Source organism: Bos javanicus, chromosome 11, assembly GCF_032452875.1.
Source record: "Bos javanicus breed banteng chromosome 11, ARS-OSU_banteng_1.0, whole genome shotgun sequence".
NCBI lineage: Eukaryota > Metazoa > Chordata > Mammalia > Artiodactyla > Bovidae > Bos > Bos javanicus.
The window spans coordinates 47,309,720-47,317,158 of NC_083878.1; the positions used below are offsets into that span (position 1 = coordinate 47,309,720).

The window sequence follows — 7,439 nt, forward strand, 5'->3', positions numbered from 1 at the left end:
AATAGCACACATGCACATATGTATACAGAAGTATATATCACCCTCTTTTTATTTAATCAATTTAATTTATTTATTTGGATGCACTGGGTCTCAGCTGAGGCATGGGGAATATTTTAATTGCATCTTACGGGATCTAGTTCCCTGAAAGTGAAAGTGTTAGTCACTCAGTTGTGTCCGACTCTTTGCAACCCCAAGGGATTGTAGTTTACCAGGTTCCTCTGCCCATGGGATTCTCCAAGCCAAAATACTGGAGTGGGTTGTCATTCTCTTCTCCAGGGGATCTTCCTGACCCAGGGATTGAACCTGGGTCTCCTGCATTGCAGGCAGATTCTTTACCATTTGAGCCACCAAAAAAAAAAAAAAACCAACACCAAAAAACAACAACAAAAAAACCCAACCAGGGATCAAATTCAGGTCCCCTGCATTGGGAGTGCAGAGTCTTAACCAGGGGATCACCAGGGAAGTCCACCATCTTCTTTTTATTTTTTTTTTAATTTTATTTTATTTTTAAACTTTACAATATTGTATTGGTTTTGCCAAATATCGAAATGAATCTGCCACAGGTATACATGTGTTCCCCATCCTGAACCCTCCTTCCTCCTCCCTCCACCATCTTCTTTTTAATAGAAAAGCCTAGGGCAGAGTCCTAGAGGGTATGTGCGTGTGTTTTCAGTCATGTCCAACTCTTTGGGACCCCATGAACTGTAGCCCACCAGTCTCTGTCCATGGAGTTTTCCAGGCAAGGATGGGTTGAATGGATTGCCATTTCCTCCTCCAGGGGATCTTCCCCACCCAGGGATTGAACCCAAGTCTCTTCTCTCCTAGAAGGATTAGAGACCAAAGTTTAGGAGAGGACAGTGGGTAACAGCTGCTGTGAAAGAGAAGAAGCACAGGCAAACAGAAGAGTCATGAAGTGCATTTTCAGACAGAACGGAGTTCAGACTGTTGAAAGATGGGAGGGAAACATAACCAGTCAGAGACTACAAGGAAGCCAGGGCTTATTTGTGACACACAGGATCCCTGGTCTTTTGGTACCATAAAAGGGGACCAATGTGTCCCAGTTTTGCCCCAAACCTTCCCAGTTTTAAGGCACAAGCTTTCAAGTCCTGGAAAATCCAGGAGTCTCAGAACCATTCAATCATCTTGGTGGGTTGATCCTCTCTTACCCCGCACCCTGCCCAGGCGATAGAGATGGTGAGTATTATTTCATCTTGTCTGGATGGAGGTTTGATTTGTTCTCAAATGTTCCAGGATGGAGAGAGACAAGGAGAAAGCACAGGGTTAGACTGTCAGCTTTGTTTTCACCTTCACTATCAAAGGAAAGAGCAGCATGACCGATTGCAGAACTGAACCTGGAGGCTGGATTTTCTTCATGTTTCTTTGGCTCCAATGTACATCAGATCAGGAGTCTTGATCCTTTTTACCGTCCTTCACACCTGACTCTCTGGCAGGCTTTGTTCCCTCCACGGTCTGGATCAGGACTGGCCTTGTCACTTTGACCTTTTGGGACATTTGCTCATCTATCTTTTCACCTTTCCTGCTGGTCTTTGCTCAGATGGCAGAGCCGGAACTACTATTGCTGCTCTGTGTCTGAGGTCTGAGATCAGCAGGAGGGTTAGATTGCTTCCCCAGGAGCCTTCTCCTTTGGTGGAGTGGCTGGCATTACCTTTAGAGATTGCTCAGGTTTGGGAGGCTTAGAAGTTGGAGAGTGACAATTTTTCTCCTTAGTAAGTATTTTCTTTTCTAGAGACTTCTTCCTATCTTTTCTTCATACATTTCTGCTAGGTGCGGTCTGTGATGACTCACTTCCTGTCCTCAGCCTTTCCTTTTCCTGAATTTCTTCACTTTGTCAGCTTGTGTGTCTCTCCCGAGTTTGAAGTTCTAGTTTTGGCTCTAGAATGTCCCTAGCAGCTATGTCAACAAGCTTTGCCCCTCACTCACAGAGGCTGCTCACCCGGAGGTGCTGGTAGAGGAAATGTCTTCCTTGGGAGTACCCTGAGGCTTTACATTCATGATGAGTCTGTGGGTGGGAGGACCTGTACCATCATGCCTCTCTAATCATGTCGTCTGCCATAACTACCTTCATAGTCGTCTCCTCTTCCTTTGTATTTCTAATCTCTCTGGTGCCCACGACCAAATACTCTTCCTGCCACTGCCTGTCCTGTAATCATAGCCTCTGTCATAGTCTCTACTGCCTCAGTCATCATAGCAATCCTGGCCCCCATGTCAATCCACATTCCCATGTGGACTGGACCATCCTACTATCCTATTTATCCTAACACACATCGTGATATTGGCATGAATCATAACTATCTCAACACTTGTCTCCAAAGCTCTCATCACCTCTTCTGGACAAGTAGTTATCAAAGCTGTCCGCAGCAGGATGAGTCCTACAGTGTGAATCTCTTGGCCAAAAGAACCAAGTATCAGCCAAAGGATCCAGTATTGGATCAGCAATATCCATTTGAAATCTCCTGCCTTCTAGAAATCCTTCACTGATACTCAGGGTAATACTGAGCAAGGAATCTAAACTCTAGACCTCAAAGTCAGGGTAACCAAAACCTTTCAATCTGCTTGCTGGGTTCATGGGATAAATGCACTGGATTTGGGATGATAATGATGTATCAACTCAGGTTCATTGATTGTAGCGAATGTACCACCCTGGTGAGGGTGGACTTTGCTACTGCGGGTAGCTGTCCCTATATGGGGAGAGGAGGTATATGAGAACTCTGTACTTCCTGCTCAATTTTGCTATAAACCTAAAATCTACTCTTTTGTTTTTTAAGATTGCTTTTTTGGTTTGGACCATTTTTAAAGTCTTTACTATGTTACAATATTGTTCCTGTTTTCTGGTATTGTTTTCTTTTTTTTTCCACCAGGAGGCATATGGGATCCTAACTCCCTGACCAGGGATCAAACCTGCACCCCCTGCATTGGAAAGCGAAGTCTTAACCATTGGACCACCAGGGAAGTCCTAAACTACTCTTAAAAAGTACAGTCTATTTAGGTCTGCACCCATTTTTTGATTGGATTGTTTGTGTTTTGTTTTTTGGTTTTTTTTTTTTTTGCTATTGAGCTCCATAAGTTGTTATCACATTTTGGAGAGTAATCTTTTTGTCTGACGTAAGCAGAGATTTCTCCAAAGACATACAGATGGCCAAGAGGCACATGAAAAGATGCTCAACATCACTAATCATTAGAGAAGTGTAAGTCAAAACCACAGTGAGGTATCACTTCATACCAGCCAGAATAGCCATCATCAAAAAATCTACAAACAATAAATGACGGAGACAGTGTGGAGAAAAGGGAACCCTCCTACTCTGTTGGTAGGGGTGTAAATTGGTACAGCCACTGTGGAGAACAGTAAAGAGGGTCCTTAAAAACCTAAACGTAGAACACCACATGACCCATCAGTCCCACTCCCGGGCATATACCCTGAGAAAACCATAATTCAAAATGACACAAATGCCCCCATGTTCACTGATGCTCAGAGTACTGCTATTTACGATAGCCAGGACATGGAAGCAACCTAGATGTCCACTGACAGATAAATGGATAAAGAAGATGTGGTACATATATACATATATATATATAATGGAATATTATGCAGCCATAAAAAAGGATCAGTTTGAGTCAGTTCTAGTGAGGTAGATGAATCTAGAACCTATTATTTGGAGTGAAGTAAGCCAGAAAGAGAAAAATAAATATTTCATATCAATGCATATGTATGGAATCTAGAAAAATGGTACTGATGAACCTACTTGAAGGACAGAAATAGAGGCACAGATGTAGAGAACAGATTTTTCAACACAGTGGGGGAAGGAGGCGGGGATGAACTGAGAGAGTAGCGTTGACACATATACACTGCTACTGCTAAGTTGCTTCAGTCGTGTCCGACTCTGTGCGACCCCATAGACGGCAGCCCACTAGGCTCCTCTGTCCCTGGGATTCTCCAGGCAAGAACACTGGAGTGGGTTTCTATTTCCTTCTCCAATGCATGAATGTGAAAAGTGAAAGTGAAGTCGCTCAGTTGTGCCCAACTCTTAGCGACCCCACGGACTGGAGCCTACCAAGCTCCTCCGTCCATGGGATTTTCCAGGCAAGAGTACTGGAGTGGGGTGCCATTGCCTTCTCCAACATATACACTACCATGAGTAAAATAGATAACCAGTGGGAAGCAACTCCCTTGCATAGCACAGGGAGTTCAGCTCAGTGCTCTGTGATGACCTAGAGGGTGGAATTGGGAGAGTGGGAGGGAGGCTCAGGAGGGAGGGGATATAGGTATACTCGGAGAAGGCAATGGCAATCCACTCCAGTACTCTTGCCTGGAAAATCCCATGGATGGAGGAGCCTGGTAGGCTGTAGTCCATGGGGTCGCTAAGAGTCGGACACGACTGAGCAACTTCACTTTCACTTTTCACTTTCATGCATTGGAGAAGGAAATGGCAACCAATTCCAGTGTTCTTGCCTGGAGAATCCCAGGGACAGGGGAGCCTGGTGGGCTGCCGTCTATGGGGTTGCACAGAGTCAGACACGACTGAAGCGACTTAGCAGCAGAAGCAGCAGCAGCATGGTTGATTCATGATGTTGAACAACAGAAACTAGCACAACATTGTAAAGCGATGATATTCCAACAAAAAATAAAATCATACAATAAAAAAGTAGAATCTATTTTTAAAATGTTAAAGTCATTTTAAAAATTAACTGTTCCAGATCTAATTATGATCACATCAGATTTCTTTTTGCTATTGTTTGCATATATAACTTCTGCATGTACACCTTACAGATATGTCTCTTATCTTTTATCCAGGCAGATAAGCTTTGTATTATAACAGTTCTTATGCCATACATGCTTAATGTCAATACTGATATACTGGCATTTATAGCTACCACTTACTGTTGTTAATCTCTACCTGTCCCACCTGTTTCTTGTCCTCTTTTTCCTCTTTTCTTGCCCACTTTGAATAAATCACAGATTTTTATTATTACATTTCCTCCTATTAGTTATATCACCTTTGTATTAATATCATTCTTTAAGTGATTACCCTAAGACTATAACATGCATCCTTGACCTAATGCAGTATAACTAATTAGTACTTTATTTTCCCAGATAATGCAAAGATGTTTGACTGCTTATTTAAAAATTTTATTTGTTTATTTTTGGCTGTGCTGGGTCTTCATTGCTGTACTAGGGCTTTCTCGAGTTGCAGCGAGCAGGGACTACTCTATTTGCTGTGTGTGAATTTCTTGTTGCAGTGGCTTATCTTATGCACGGGCTCTAGGGTGCTCAGGCTTCAGTAGTTGTGGTGCACAGGCTTAGTTGCTGTGGAACATGTGGAATCTTCCCAGACCAGGGATTGCGAATCCGTGTCCCCTGCACTGGCATTTAGATTTTCCACCACTGAACCACCTGGGAAGTTCAGTGTTAGGCTGCTTTCACTGCATTTACCTACTCCCACCTTTCAAGCTGTGGGCTTCCCCAGTGGCTCAGTGGTAAAAGAATCTGTCAATATAGGAGTCATAGAAGATGATGGTTTGATTCTTGGGTCAGGAAGATCCCCTAGAGGAGGAAATGGCAACCCATTCCAGTGTTCTTGACTGGTAGCAAAGAGACAGGACACACTAAGCACACACCTCTTGTACTATTGTTACTTATTTTAGTTTTGCTATTGTCTAGTCGCTAAGTCATGTCCAACTCTTGTGTGACCCCATGGACTGTAGCCCACCAGGCTCCTCTGTCCTTGGGATTTCCCAGGCAAGAATACTAGAGTTGGTTGCCATTTCCTCTTCCAGGGGATCTTCCCAACCCAGGGATCAACCTTGTTTTTGCTCCAGGCTCTTCAAAAGTGACAGTTGGGTTTTTTGGTCTCTTTGTATTTTGGGGGCCATAATTTGCCCCAACTGTACATGCATGCACATGCATGTAGTTATTTTTAATTTCATACAGTTTCTTTATATTTTGCCGCTCGAGGAGAGATGTGCCAGGTCAAGCATTGCAGCACTGCATTAAAGAGTCCAAGGCCCCAGCCGGTCTCACTGATTCAGATTCCAGAGCTACTGTGTAGTCACTGTGACTCTGCACGCTGTTAAAACTGGCACATACTCTTTTCCCTTCCAGTAATTTTTTATCCCATTCAGCTGACCATGACTCAGGACTTATCTTCTTTTTCCAAAATGGAACTTCTTGCATGTTTTTTCCCTTGAGTATAAAGCTTGACTCTCCTAACCACTGTGCTCTCCTGCCTGTTCCCTTTCCATCATAGCACTTATCTTGGTTTTAATAATATAAATATATTACTAAAATAGTGTCTGTCTCCCTAACTAGATAATTGTTAAGCTTCAGAAGGGCAGGGACCAGGCCTATTTTGTTCACATCTTTATTCCCATTACATACAGGTGGACACATGGTCCTCCCTGCATAGTAAATGAATAATAACAATAATAGAAACCTTCCATGTAATTTACAAATGGCAAGCAGATTTCTGATTCATTAGCTCAGATTGTTATTGTTCAAGCCATGATCATCTTTTGAAAAAGTCACAGATCTATGAAGACTAAATCCACTAAAATATATACACAAGCTAATTTCAAATGCAGACTTCCCAGGTGGCTTGGTGGTAAAGGATCTGTTTGCCAATGCAGGATACACAAGAGATGCAGGCCGATCCCTAGGTATGGAAGATCCCATGGAGAAGAAAATGGCAACCCTTCTCCAGGATTCTTGCCTGGAAAATGCCATGGACAGAGAAACCTGGAGGGCTACTGTCCATGGGGTCACCAAGAGTTGGACATGACTGGGCACATAGCACAGGGCAATTTCAAATGGGCAATACAAGTAGTCAACAATCATTTCTCATCTCACATTAATTTTCTGACACTTTCCTCATATTATCTCTAATATTCTCTCACTTAGGAGATCTGATCTGTTTAGTTGAGTAGAAAGTGATTAACTAGTTTGAGCTCTCTCATCTATTTTCTCATTTCAAAATAATTTCTTTTTGGGCTACTTTCTAATCTCTACTTTCAACATGGAAGGCACAACAGTCTCTGTTTTCTCCAGATACTCTGGGTTCTTGCTTCCTTAATCACTCCCTTCTATCTACAGCAACTACAATCTCTTCCATTTATCCATTTTGCTGTCCTCAGATTTTCATTTATTCAACAAATATTTATTAAACACTTACTAAATACTTTGCATTGTTTTAGGCTCTTTGAACATATCAATGTGTAAATGCTAATGGAATTTATGTAGGCGTGGAGGGAGATAGACAATAAATATGCAAATTATTGCATCATTGACTCAATGAACATGAGTTTGAACAAACTTGGGAGATAATGGACAGGGAAGCCTGATGTACTGCAGTCCACGGGGTCCCAAAGAATCAGACAGGACTGAGTGACTGAACCAAAAAGATTTTATTAAAGAGAAAAATAAAGCA

At 42.5% G+C, this 7,439-nt stretch overlaps 1 pseudogene; it reads right to left on the reverse strand.

The window, feature by feature from the left end:
- Window positions 1-482: 482 nt before the first annotated feature.
- Window positions 483-2,013, reverse strand: LOC133256588 (eukaryotic translation initiation factor 4B-like; annotated as a pseudogene).
- Between the last annotated feature and the right edge of the window lie 5,426 nt (window positions 2,014-7,439).